Source organism: Lycorma delicatula, chromosome 1 (genome assembly GCF_047948215.1).
Source record: "Lycorma delicatula isolate Av1 chromosome 1, ASM4794821v1, whole genome shotgun sequence".
Taxonomy (NCBI): Eukaryota; Metazoa; Arthropoda; class Insecta; order Hemiptera; family Fulgoridae; genus Lycorma; species Lycorma delicatula.
The window spans coordinates 361,386,995-361,401,873 of NC_134455.1; the positions used below are offsets into that span (position 1 = coordinate 361,386,995).

A 14,879-nucleotide genomic window follows, 5' to 3' on the forward strand; every position below is an offset into this window, starting at 1 on the left:
GGTAGGTATTGAAATAATAAAAAGGCATGTGTAAATGTAAATGCAATTTTTATTATTACCATCCATTACTTTACATTTAGAGTAAATGTTGGAAGTGGCCGCCATCTTCTTGAATACAAGCTTCAATTCTTTTTACAGCGTTTCTTACAACTTTTTTCAAAGTTTGTGGCTGGATATTTAATACAGCTTGTTCAATATTGACTTTCAATTGTTCAAGTGTTCGTGGTTTGTTGCTGTAGGCTTTTTCTTTGAGGTAACCCCAAAGAAAAAAATCCGCCGTAGTCAAATCTGGAGATCTTGGTGGCCACAAGCCTCAACCGATAACACGATTACCAAAGAATTCCTCGATGAAATCAGAAGTTGAACCTGCGTAGTGCGATGTCGCACCGTCATGTTGTAGCCAGCAGTGTCTGTCATCCTCTTCCAAGAGTGAAATGAACTGAAATAAAATATACTGATATCGTTCTGCATTAATGGTGTACTCGAAAAAAATAGGACCGATTGTTTTCTTCCTCGATATCGCGCACCACACGCCCAACTTCTGCGGGTGTAATTGTTTGTCGTGATAAACGTGGGGATTTTCAGCACTCCAAATTCTACTGTTTTGGCTGTTTACGTAGCCATCCAAATGAAACCGTGCTTCATCTGTGAAAAATAACGATTCCCTCACGCAGAAATCGACGGAACCGTTGACAATATTGTAACCGTTTTTCTTTGTCGGGCTCAAGAAGTTGATGAACCGTTTGAATGCGATAAGGTCGTAATTGTAATTGTTTGGTCGCCCGATGAACAGTCGATTTAGACAAATTAATTTCAGCAGACAAACGTCTGATCCATTTATTTGGCGAGGCGAGTAATCGGTCTTTGATTTCAGTGACTGTATCTGTATTCAACACTGACGCAGATCTTTTGTGTTCCTTGTTATTAACAGAACCGGTCTCTCTAAATTTTGCAACTAACCGTAATACTGATGTTTTGTTAGGAGCCGGTTTATCTGGGTACTTATGGAGAAACAAATCTTGCACTGCAACCACTGATTTCGTACTGAAGTACGACTCAACGATGAAAACACGTTCATCTAGCGAAAACACCATCTTGTCTCTAGCAATACACTGAACGTTATGATTGCATTGTTGTTACTATCGGTAGTGTTCTACTGCGTCGCCGCGATGTTCAGATGTTGGAGTCCATTTCAGTAACGAGTAGGGAAGTAAGCTTTACTTTTGAAATTTCATGGATGAGTGATTGATGGGTTGCGTTTTATATAGGACACCCTTATATATATATATATATATATATATATATATATATATTAAAAATTCAAAATCGAGGAAAACATTCAAGGATTATGATATGTAACAACATTGTTATATTTCTGTAAATTAATTGATGTATTCAAACACTCTTTAAAAAAAAATCTATTTTGAATGAGAAGAAAGATACAAAATCAAGCAATTTTAAGACTACGCTTTGCAATACAGCATTCTACTTCAACAATGGTTTAAGAGCCAAGGAGGACCATGCCACCAAAGTAACATATCAGTTAATTTACTTGGATTACAACCCGTAGAATATGTGGGCTGGATTTTCAAAAGACTTAATATATTGCCATTTAGCATTTGAGGTATCTCTTTGAATTTCAGTAATTCTATTACTAATAAATACCTTCCAAGCGAAGGATATCCAAGAATCCAGGACAATGCTATTGTTGAATCTAAATACAAATGTTTTTTATCAGTATGTATATTCAGAGCATTTATAAGCTTCATTAATAAACACGAGTGTAATAAACAACCAGATAATTCAAAAAGCTTAATAGTGATATTTGTTTAAAGGAGCAAGCTTTGATTTCGAACAAAGTAAATTATATGAAATTGTTCGATTAGAAATAAAGTTCAAATGTAGATACAACAGCCGTAACCCTTTATGGAAGCGTTACGGTTTGTGTGTTTGGATAGTTAATCTCAGCGCCATTCCGACAACATTGTTATAGGTAATCATCCCAATTAATTTAAATTGCCATAACGAATGCATAAAACATTTATGAGGGAAAACGATAGGACCAGTAAGACCCTAATGGGTCAAATATTCCTGCAATAATAAAGAGAAAATTCTTTTAGTATCAATAGATTGAGCAATTTGAAATTAGTCTTATTCAAGTCTTGAAACAATTTATATACTCCTGTGTAGCTGGCATTAAGGTGCAACCAAATCATCCTACCTTTGATGTGGTATTCTCTAACTAGCATCTTCATCGATAGCAGGAACAGCTGAGATCATCCACTGCTCTGCTAGACATCAGATCTCAGCACCTTTTCTTAGTTCTAAATATAGAGTTACCTCCAGTTCTTACTGTTCTTGTTGTCCATGTTATTATCCCCTTGGCACTCTACTCTGGTTAATTACTGCTTTGGTTCTTGTCAGTATCATAAGAACACAAATATGGTTATATAACGACAAAAATTTTATAATATTTTCATTAGGGTGAATCCTGATATAGTTAGAACAAAAAATTCAGCCTTTAACCTCCATGTTAAAATTGATTTTGTTCCAGGTACCAATATAAATATATGACAGGTATGTCTTTAAATTCAAATTGTGTCAGAGAATCTCAATTTTTTTATCTTCAGAACTTGAAAATAGAAATATCCAATCAAATTTGACTTTACAACGTGATAATGAATATTTTATGTAAAACAGTGTTTATGTCCTTATTTATTAATAGTATTTTTAAGTATTTGTGCAACTGAGCATCTAGTAATTACAATTATCGAAATAGTGCTTCTCATCATTTTTTGTGGATGTTATTCTTAGCTGCTATTATTATTTTTCAGAAAAAATAGCAGTTGCTGTACTGGATATTAGCTTTTGTGGTTGGCAATAGAACATACATGTTTGACCTTTCACCATTGCCAGTGTTTCTTTGTGGAGCTGTATGCTATTCACAAGGCCTTAAATATACTTAGCTCAGCATTCTGATGTGTACTTATCTGTTCAAATTACATGAGCGCCTTGCAGACGATTAGTGACATGACATATTGCTGGTTGTAATATATAGTCTGAAATAGTTATCAAAGACCAGATTAAATAATTAGTAGTAAGTAAATTTTTAATTGGTAAGTCTGACAGTTATCTAAAATGACTCAACGTTACAGATCCAGTATGAGCTTCTCCTGGATCTGTAGTCATACTGGGAATTTTAGGCAATGAGTAGTGCACTGATAGTGTGGCAAGAGTTTTGTTTGCAGCCTCTTTTCACTAATTATGTTATTTCGGATGACTGTCTGTTTTCTGAAGAGGGCGGTCTGTGACGAGTGGCAAATTGAATAAAATGCTACTATCAACAATAATCTTCTTCCAGTTATGAACACTATGTCACCGTGGAGCTCCTCATGCAAGAATAACCGTCAAAAGAAGGTTAGTATTTGTTGTTTGCGAATAGGGCACACTAGGCACTCTGATATCTCATGACTCTGACTGATGCACCCATTTGTGTTTGCTGCGACCGCCAACTAACTGTATACCACAACCTGTGGATTGTATCTTTTATTCAACATTGCATCAGAAGTTTAAACTAGGGCCTAACTTTTGAAATATCTTAGGAAACAATGAGACGATGTTATAAAATGTCTTATGATTTCTTAAGGCTGTCCATTTATATTCAGATATTTGATTTTTACTACAGTTTGTTTCAGTTATTTACACCATTTCACATATGACAGCTATTAATTTTATTGTTTTATGTAATATTTCATTGTGATTTTATTTCACTTTTAGCATACGCCATAGGCGTTTTACACTTATGCTTGTTATATTGCTGAGCTTTACTTTTTACCTTAATAGTTAATTTTTAATATTTATTTATTTACTATATAAATATCATGTCCAGGCACTGATGATGACATTTCTGTGCTTAGGAAAATAAAGGATCTAATTTTCTGTTACTAGTAACATTTATGAATAACTGGAGCTTTATTTGTATGTATTTCTTGTTCATTTAACTGTTATTGGGTCAATCCACATGAAGTTACCCAAGGGTGGTTGCTTGACAAATTAAAAAAAATTAAAACTTACCCACTTGTTTCCTACATATTTCAGGACATTCAAAATTTTTTATTTTTTATTTAAGCTGTTTATCTATAGCAGTCATTTTTGTTACGGTGCACACTCTTATTTTTGTGATTTTAAGGGCTTACCGAAAACATCATAACTAAAAATGATTGGTCCTAGAAGGATGAAACAAAAAGTAATTTATTCATACTTTCTCAAGGTAAAAGATTGGTTCCGTGGTTTATTTACTTATCTCTCTTCTTTCTATAAGAAAATTACCAATAAAGTTGAACATGAAAAACGGTGAAATTTCACTTTTGGTAATTTTCCAAGAGGCAGGGACCGCATATACAGTTTAACACATATATACAGTTTTAAATATACAGTTTTACACATAATTATTTTTTATGTGTAGGTATATGTTAGTAGTTTTACCATAAATAATATTAATGGTGATATACTTACCCATATATTTTTATGAATTTTTGAAAACTAATTTTTTTTTTAAAAATTCAAATTTTGGCTTCAAATAACTCTGATAGGGCTGGTGATAAAATAGCCATATAAGGAGTGGATTTGTTGTGAATATAAACAAGCGAGTGAAATGTTATGCATATTTCGTGGGTCCCATGAATGCTAAGGGTGGCCCTGCGAAACTGGCTGTACGCCAGAGAAGTGTTTTCACGTAAATGATTGGTCAGTTCTTTGCCACTCCCCCTTCAATTCATGGGGTTGCCCTGAAAAACTAGAATAAACCTCTCAAAATAAATATAAATGAAAAGAATCAAAATTGTAACACTTACCAGATTATTTTTTAATTATAATTTTATTATTCTAATAAAATTATTTATTTACAGAAAACAGAAATTGCACAAAAGTGATAACAATCAGTATTTACAAAAATGTTAAATAATTCTTGTTATCAAGATGAATGTATCAAACAACAATTTTCACCAAAATCAAAAACAATATTTAAAGAAATTGTATTTTTCTGGCTTATATTTTGGCAAAATCTTTTATTAAATCATTGCCTAATTTTTCATTTATTTAATTTTCAATGGACAGTAAGTAATGTTAAATGTGGGTCAATCCATTTGAAGTGGCTCAAAAAAAACATAAGCTGGATGCTTGACCAATTCAAAAAAAATTGAAACTTATCCAATTATTTCCTACATGTTTCAGGACCGTAAAAGTATATTTTTAATGTTTTATTTAAGCAGTTTACCTGTAGTGGCCATTTTTGTTACTGTGCGCACACCTGTTTTTGTGATTGTAAGGGTTTTCAGAAAAAATCATAACTAAAAAACTATTGATCCTGGAAGGTAAAAGATTGGTCCAATGGTTTATTTACCTATCTATATTCTTTCTATGAGAAGATTACCAATAAAGTTGAACATGAAAAGGTGAAATTTCACTTTGGTAATTTTTTCAAGAGGCAGGGATAGGATACTTAGTTTGAATTATTTTTTTGTACATAGGTATATGTTAGTAGTTTTACCATAAATAACATTAATATACTTATCACTAAATTTTTATGAATTTTTGAAAACTAATTTGTTTTTAAAATCAGATTTTGGCTTCAACTAACTCTGATGGGGTTAGTGATAAAAATCTCAAATTTGCCACAATGTACAGTGTTTTTGTAGATGTTTATGGCAAATAAAAAAAGTTTCTTGTGTATTGTACTAACAAAAAAGTTATAACCTTTCAAATTCATGAAAAAACCTGTTAAAAGCAAAACCATTTTGACTTACCAATCAAGTGTTCCAAGGGGATTTCTTGTCTTCTTTGCACTTTACATTTTTTTATATTCAGCCCCTTTGGTGTTGAAGTTGATGTTATCAATATTTTTAAAATGTTTTTTTTTTTTTTTAATGATAGGTGGTAGTTCAATGATAATTTAACCAATACCAGTAACCTAATACAATTTTGATACAAAAATGCTTGTAAACTTACTCAAACTGAGATGTCAGTGGGTAGCCGACATTTTTTTTCAAGAATTCATTTTTATTTTTATAATGGTTTATTTTTGTAAACACTATCGAAGAAAAAATAAATTGTAGTAAAATTCCAATTATTCTTCATTCAATAGGCTAATAAGATTAAAGTAACAAAATTCAAATAAAAATATTATTTAAAAATAAATAAAATTGTAAAAGAAATTGCATTTGATGAATCAATAAAAATTTCCATCAACTTTTGCAATTTGCAAGAAATAAAGATAAAGATATTTAACTGGGCAAAATATACAGATGATAGAATATAATACTACTGCGCACAGTAGCAGTAAATGCAAGAATGCTTGTAACTCAATTATATCTATTGCTTCCACTTATTCTTCAATATTCTCTCTGCATCGAAATTAGCATATTTTACAAGGAGTTCAAAAGGTATTGGTTGAAAAATAAATTGAAACTATCAACAGGATCTTGAAGCGTTTGTCATGAAGAAGCCCCCCCTTATGCACACCACCTCTGATTATATATTATGTTGCAGAGTTCTACTTCTTGATTGTTCTGGTTCTGCTCTCCACGTAGTTCCATCTATACTCACATATTCAGCTGAATTATGTTTTCCAGTTTCATCTTTCTTGTTACCACTGTTTAATTGCTCATCATTGACCTCAGATGCTGTTTCTATAAACTCATCTTCATTATTAGACACACTATCTAAAACAAAATCCTCATTTTCACTATCAGTTTCTTAAAATACGTAGTTCGCATTGACAGTATCTTTTAATACACATCACAGATCTTCATCAGTTAGACTCTTACATTTCGCCATTTTGTAAATCTGGGAACAGAAATATGCTGTGTAATACAAGCACAAAACTTTAAAACACACTGAAAAATACTATCTAATAAAAAAAAATTACATGTCAGTTAATGTCTAAAAGTAGGAATTAAACCAAGTCAACTTTACAATGACATATGTGCAAAGCAAAATTCAACAAGTTCAAACTTGTAGATCGTACTATCTTCGATCGTGTCTGGAACACCTGTGGGTTGTTCTGTTGCTTTTTCGGTAAATAATTGAAATCAAAAATACAAATTTTTTTGTAATCTAAGATAGTTCGTATGATAACATATAGAGATTGGATTAGCTAGAACGATTTCACATTAAAATAAATACTTTCTGATTGTACTTTGATAAAATTGAAAATGTGCTCGTTTGACACTTGTGGATTGTTAAGATTAAAATGATTGAATAATTCATAGCACTATAGTTTGCTCTGCTCATATAGTCTTTCTCCACATGCTTGCTGAAATATTTTAAATGTCTGTGAATGTTTTACCAAATTTAGAGCAAACTTTAACGTAAACATGAATGAAATTAATTTTTGACCTCTTACTACCAGGTATGTATTAACATTTTCATTCAAGATGTAATTATAATGAAATTCATACTTTGAGAAATATTTTTAATATGATAAATAAGACATCAGTTCTGTATTTTCACATTTTGTTGATGTTGACTTTTGTGCATCACTTAGAAGTATCAGTTACTTAAATTCATTGTAGGACTAATTTTAAACATTTTGATATGCAATAAACTGAATATTTCTTCATTTTTTAGTATGTTATGAGTTTATGTTCTTTACGTGTTTAGGTCAATCTTTTTTACCATTTTTATGTGCTTTAAAAAATTTAGATTTACTTATAATTTAGGTACGGTAATTTTTTTTTTGTATCCATTTGACAGAGATTTGTGTTTCTTCAATGTAAATTTTCAGATAAATATAAATGCTACATTTTATTTTAAGTACTGAAATAGTAAATATCTATAATTTAAAAATTATATTTTGATATATTATATTAAAATCTGTTCTGAAGAAATCCAGATACAAAAAAGCAGAAGCAGTAAGTGATCAATTTTTATTAATTCTAATAAATTAGTTTACAAATAAGAAGCAATTTTTTAAATTTTAAACTTTTTGTAACAATGTGTTAATCATTTTTTTCTTTTAACATTACTGACGGCCTTTGCTTTCTTTTTTATCTGGTAACATATGTATTTTCTTATCATACTGTTATTTGACTGTGCAAGTATATTGTTTGCATACATTTTTTTAAAATCTGTGAAAGTTAGTATCAGCCAGTCAAGTAACTGCATATAAATAATTAAACTGAAGTATTTTAATTAAATAAGAAAGCCTATTCTTTTGATAAGTTTTACAAATAATAAAATCCTTTGGTTGTAAAAGGATGGTCTTTTATCCTTTTCAACTACCTCCCATTCCTTTACATGTTTAGTTTCTCAGGTTTCTCTCGTTTACAGATCCTTCATGTATTCCTTTCATTCTTTTCTTACTTCATTTTCCTCACACAGCATTTTACCAACCTTTTCCTCATTTAGGACCTTTATTTTTAGGTCCTAAATAACATCATTGCATTCGTTATTCAACCCTTTCCCTAGCTTTTTGTGTGAAAAGGTTAAAAGCTTACGAAAATGTACCTTGGGGCAGTGGTCCGACTTTTCTGATAAATGCAAAATGCAAAATTGATAAATTTTGATAGGCGTGACAACCCGCGGGTTGTCACCCCTATCGCCATCGCTGATGATTTAGCCCTGGTTGTGGTGGCAAAGACCGAAGAGGAGGAGACACGTGCCGCGAATGCCGCTATCGCGATGGTCGGTGAGTGGATGGCCGGGGTAGGACTCCATCTGTCCTGCGATAAATCTCTATTTGTCTCAATGGTGGGAAGGCGGCGATGATGCCTTTCCCGATTTCGATGGGGAGAGCGATGGTTCAGTCACGAGAGGCCGCCAAATATCTTGGAGTGTGGATGGACCAAAGGCGGTAATCCACTCGTCACGTCCAGGCGGTGTGTGAGAAAGCTGGACAGACTGTCAAGAACTTGGTTAAGTAACTATCGAACGTTGGAGGGCCTCGTACCTCGAAGAGGAGGCTGTCCGCACATGTGGCGAACTCAATTCTTTATAGCGCGCCAGTGTGAAAGAGGGCTATGGCGTAACAGAAGACTGTTGGGGGGAGTACAGCGCCAGATGGCTTTAAGGTGGTGTCGGCATACGCCTCTGTCCCGACTGAGGCGGTGCTAGTGGTGACTGGGATGCCGCCATTACAGCAACTGGTGGCGGCTCATGGGCAAATTTATCAGGGTGTGTCTAAGGACAATGTCAACACAACTGTCTTCAGGGATAAGGAAGCCATGTGGGATGCATCTACGAAAGGGAGGTGGACGCACCGTTTGATCGCGCACATTGAGCCGTGGGCTGAGAGGAAGTTTGGCGGACTCGGATTCTGGCTGACACAATTCCTGACCGGCTATGGGTCTTTCGTTCATACCTGTGTGGACGAAGAAGAGCTGATGACCTCTTCTGCCCCTACTGTCGGGAGTTAAGACACGCCGGAACACGTGATATTCCATGCCCGCGGTGGGACGAGGAACGCCGCTACTGTACTGCCGTAACTGGGAATCTCGAGGTGGGGACCATCGTTGGGACGATGTTTTTTTGTTTTTCGGGAATACTGCAACTGAAATATCGGGAAGCGAGGGGTTGAGGGACAGCTCCGTTCGCCCGTGCTTGCACGGGTGGACCATGGCGATGAAGTGGGGGGGGGGGGGGGACTCTCGAGCCTCTGAGCTAAAAGACTGAGTGTCCTGGCGGGGCTGTCCCTCCGGGGGTGTCCCCGTTAGAGGCGAAGCACAAAGGACCGAGTCCCGGTTGCTGGGTGATGGAGGCCGGTAACGGCATAGCCGGGCCTGGCGAATAGAGGCAAAGACACCTCCCGGAACTGTGTTCATGCTTAATTAGGGGTCTGGTTCCGGGAGGTAGGGGAAAGAAAAAGTACAATGTTTTCTTTGCGAATGGGACAGTCAAGCTAGGGATAAGAATTATGATACCAAAGAGTGGAAGAAACGAGACAACCTAAATGCGAATGGGAAAAATATTATTCACGAGTACTTAGGAGAACCCAAGAAAATATTTTTGCCCTCTCAAAAATATCAAGCTAGGACTAATGAAAAATGTTATAAAAGCAGTTTATATGCTTATTCTATTTAAAATAGATTGCTGTGGTAACCATTTTCTTGTTATAACTTTGTTGGGTCTTTCAGGCAAATCTGTTTTTCTGCTTCCCACTTTCATAACACTCTTGTTTTTGGAAATTGTTTAACAGTTTTAATGAACGCTTCGCGTTTCTCTTCAAGCACTGATTTAATTTTCATATTGCTACCAAGACTAAAATATATAACATCATTAAATAGCTGCTTTTGTTTATCATGTGTGTGTGTTACTAATTTAAAGAGTGTAAAGTATTTAAATCTTTTAAATTCTGTGATCATTTTTCAAAACATCATACCATGCCTAAAAGACATTCTTCTATTGGGAGATATACAAAAAGAGCACGTATGATGAAAATTGTTCGTGCGGCAGAGACTGAAGAGGAAAGACAATCAAGATTGGAAAGCGACCGAACACACACAGCCCAATTCCGTTCGACTGATACAACTGAGCTACGGGAAATGCGATTAGAAGGCGTCCGAACTCGCGCAGCTAAAGCCCGATTAACAGGAACAATGGCAGAACGCGAGAAGCGACTACGATTGACACGATCACGATCTGCTCAATCTAGGCGGGCATCAGGCATTGAATTGAAAGAATGCGCCTATCATTATGATGCCAACTATCATTATTCCGCTCATTCAAGTGTCGCAATTGGAAGCGAGGCCTGGCTGGGACGTCCGGCGAAGCCTGGCTGAGCGGCTAGTTATTGAATAATTATTTTTTATTTTTTTACAATAACTGGTTAATCATTATTAATAAATCAACATATTTAAATTTAAAAAAAGTAGAAAAAATGAGATGAAGTCAGATTCGAATCGATGTGCCATCACCTTGTAAGATCCAAATATTTCATTAGGCTATAACTCTGGAACCAATGAAGATAAGTAACATTTATGATGTATTGCTGCGGTTAAGAAAAAGTCCAAAATCCATACTTTTTGGATTGGACACTTTTGATCCAGTCGATTGCAATCCAAAATTTCATCATCCTACAGCAAATCGTTTTTGAATTATGCGAGGTATGTACATACAGTCATCATGTTGAAACTAGTCAAAATGGATTCATCAATGATCAAAATGGATATTTCCATTGAAATCTGAAAACCGAAATTTTCACGATCACAATACTTCCTTTATTTCATACAAGGAAGTAAAAATAAGCAAAAAAAAAAAAAAAAAACAAACTGTGTCGGTTTCACCAGCACCGCTAGCAAATGACATCGACGAAGCTAAATCCTAAATATTAGAACTTCAAAACGCTGTTAATAAAACTGGCCTCAAAATATCATTCCAAAAGACAGGAATTATGCCCCAAAAACCAACACGATTAAAGGATGTATACATAAATGATAATAAAATCAAAATAATAACCCTAATTAAATATCCTTGGAGAAATAATAACAAACGACTTAAATGAAAAATACTCGATCCAAATAAGAAGAAACAAACTAGCTAAAGCTCAAAAATTAACCTGGTACACTTACAATAAACACAAAAATAAAACACTGTAACGCAGTTATAAAAACAGATACGACCTGAACGAACCAATCAAGTTAGACAGAATCCAGAAAATCGAAAGAACCTGCATCGATAAAAAATACCAGAAACACGGGCCGTGGTGGATTGTGCCCGATAAAGTTGAGTACAAAGAGTTAGAGAACCCATCACTGATATCGTCCATAAGAGGAGAGTAGGCTTCTTTGGTCATATCATAAGATGCAAGATTCATGACTTCTGAAATGGCTAGTAAGTACAATCTCGACTCGAAAAACACCAAGACAGGATGCAGATGGATCAGAAAAATAAGAGATGATCTGAAGGAAATCGACCTTACACATCATAGGTAAGATAAAATTACGCAAGAAAATCAACAACAAAAACATTCACAACATGAACATTTTCAACACAAAAAAGGGGCAAAGATCGGAAAGTATGAAAATGTACTGGGAGGACCACAAGGCCCAAAGAGTTCCATCAGAAGACTTGGATAACAGACTGACTGAAATAATCCTAAAAGGTAATAATAAACAACAAGAGCAGAGGGGTGAGTTTATTGAAGTGAGGACTTACATTTTATGAATGTATCCTTATCAAAAGAAGTAATTTTAACTATTTGTTTGATCCAGTAAGGTAAGGTAATAATGAAACATCTTAACTATTTAATCAATAGTAACTTTATTAATGAACTTTAATCAATTAAAAGGAAATATACTTCATAATAGAGCTAGTCAATTTTTCATCGATAAGAAATGTGGAAGTATAATGCTTTACTGCAACTGCAAAAATGAGAAATGGAATCTTTTTATTATCAACACATTTTAAAAGAGGTCTCCTTCTATGAATCATGAGACCTTGCCGTTGGTAAGGGAGCTTGAGTGCTCAGTAATACAGAGTAACTGGACTGAAGGTGCAACCATATTGCAGAGGTATCTGTTGAGAGCCAGTCTAAGAAATGATTCCTGAAAGAGGGCAGCAGCTCTTTCAGTAGTTGTTAAGGGCGTAAGTCAGGACGACTTAAACGGCCATATCAACATCACTCAGTCCTCTGAGTTCTGTACAGCTGAAAGCAATGGAAAACTACAGCTGCTTTTTTTCCAAGAAAATGTAGCTCTCTGCATTTTCATATAGCAATGATGGAGACGCCTTCCTTGGTAAAATGTTCCGGAGGTAAATTAGTCCCCCGTTCAGATCTCCGAGTGGGAACTACTAAGGAAAGGGTCACCAGAAAATTAAAAAATAAAATTCTACGAATCGGAGTGTGGAATGTTAGAAGTTTAAAAAACATTGGTAGGTTAGAAAATTTAAAGAGGGAAATGGATAGGATAAATGTAGATGTAGTGGGAATTAGTAGTGAGGTACCATGGGAAGAGGAAAACGACTTTTGGTCAGGTGATTTAAGAATAATTAAGTCAGCTTCAAATAATGAGCAGGCAGGAGTAGGTTTCTTAATGAACAAGAAGATAGGGAAGAGAGTAGAGTATTTCAAAATGCATAGCGATAGAATCATTGTAATAAGGATAAAATCAAAACCTAAACCGACAACTATTGCTAACGTCTTTATGCCTACAAGCGCCCATGATGATGATAAGGTAGAGTGTGTATACAAAGAAATTGATGAAGCAATTAAACACATAAAAGGAGATGAATATTTAATAATAGTTGGAGATTGGAATGCAAGCATTGGAAAAGGCAAGGAAGGAAATATAGTGGGTGAATACGGGCTGGGCAAAAGGAATGAAAGAGGGGAACAACTTATAGAGTTTTGCACAAAGTATAATTCAGTAATTGCCAAAACCCAGTTTAAAATTCATAATAGAAGAATATACACATGGAAAAAGCCAGGCGATACTGCAAGGTATCAGATAGATTATATCACTGTTAAGCAAAAATTTAGAAATCAACTCGTCGACAGCAAAACTTACCCTGGAGCAGACATTGATAGAGACCATAATTTAGTGATAATGAAATGCAGATTGGGGTTTAAAAACCTGAAGAAAAGGTGCCAGATGAATCGGTGGAATTTAGAGAAGCTGGAGGAAGAGTAGGTAAAGAAGATTTTTGTGGAGGACATCGCAAGAGGTCTGAGTAAAAAAGATAAGGTAGAAAATGTAGAAGAAGAATGGGAGAATGTTAAAAAGGAAATTCTTAAATCAGCAGAAGCAAACTTAGGCAGAAAAAAGAGAACTGGTAGAAAACCTTGGGTTTCAGACGATATATTGCAGCTGATGGATTCACGTAGAAAATATAAGAATGCTAGTGGTAAAGAAAGTAAAAGGAACTATCGACAATTAAGAAATAAACAGAAAGTGCAAACTAGCAAAAGAAGAGTGGATTAAAGTATTCAGAAGTGGAAAGAGAAATGAACAAAAACTTAATCATAGCAGCATCACAGAATGTATAAATTATTATAAAATAAGAAATAGGTCAGATGATATTAATTATTGAAAATATAAACACATGAAATAATGTTGAGGTAAATAGAGCATAAAGATGGTCATAATTCAGAAAAGCTATGAAAATTACTTGTGCATGAATTTATGGATATGCTTAATGTTATGCAGAAAATTCAGGAGTTTTTAACAATTTTTTATTACTATTATTTAAAAATTTATCAACCCAGTAATATTGTGTGTGAAAAAAAAATTTAATTATATTTTAATTAAATTGGAGCAAAGATTTTTTAAATGGTTCAGTAATTTATTAAAGATGGTTCTATAAGCATAACAAGGCTCTTTCTCATAAGCCAAAATATTGTATTGAGTTGTAAAAAAACTGTTTTTTTATCTGAATATTCATCTCTATCAAGAGATGAATATTGTCATTTCTTAAGTGATTAATCTTTTTTTGCAAAGATTGTACTTAATAAATATAAGCATAAGGATAAGTTAATATTTTTAATTTTCTAAACATCATCTATGTAATTCATACTCATTTTGGGCACCAAATAATGATCTGATGACCCTTTTTATAATCTTGAGAACTCATTCTGACTTTTTGAGGAAGCATCTAGCTGTGATATCAGACTTCAGTTGGGAATATTTGCAACCATAATAAGTAATTAATAATGATGTCAAGTTTAATATTTTATTAAGGCTTTTCTAAGTGAAAGTACAGTTTGATTTTTTTGTAAACTAAATCAACTTGATTATTGAAGGAAATTTTTTCTTTTATAAAACATTTCTCTTTAAGACTAACAGAAATAGGTATCATTCTCATTAATAATAATTCTACCTATGTGATCAGCAATGTTACGTGTACCTGAGAAGCATAATACATTGGTGGTATCCATATTTAAAATT

At 34.0% G+C, this 14,879-nt stretch overlaps 1 pseudogene; it reads right to left on the reverse strand.

The window, feature by feature from the left end:
• Window positions 1–14,879, reverse strand: part of LOC142317934 (uncharacterized) — a 72,173-nt pseudogene that overhangs the window by 18,492 nt on the left and 38,802 nt on the right.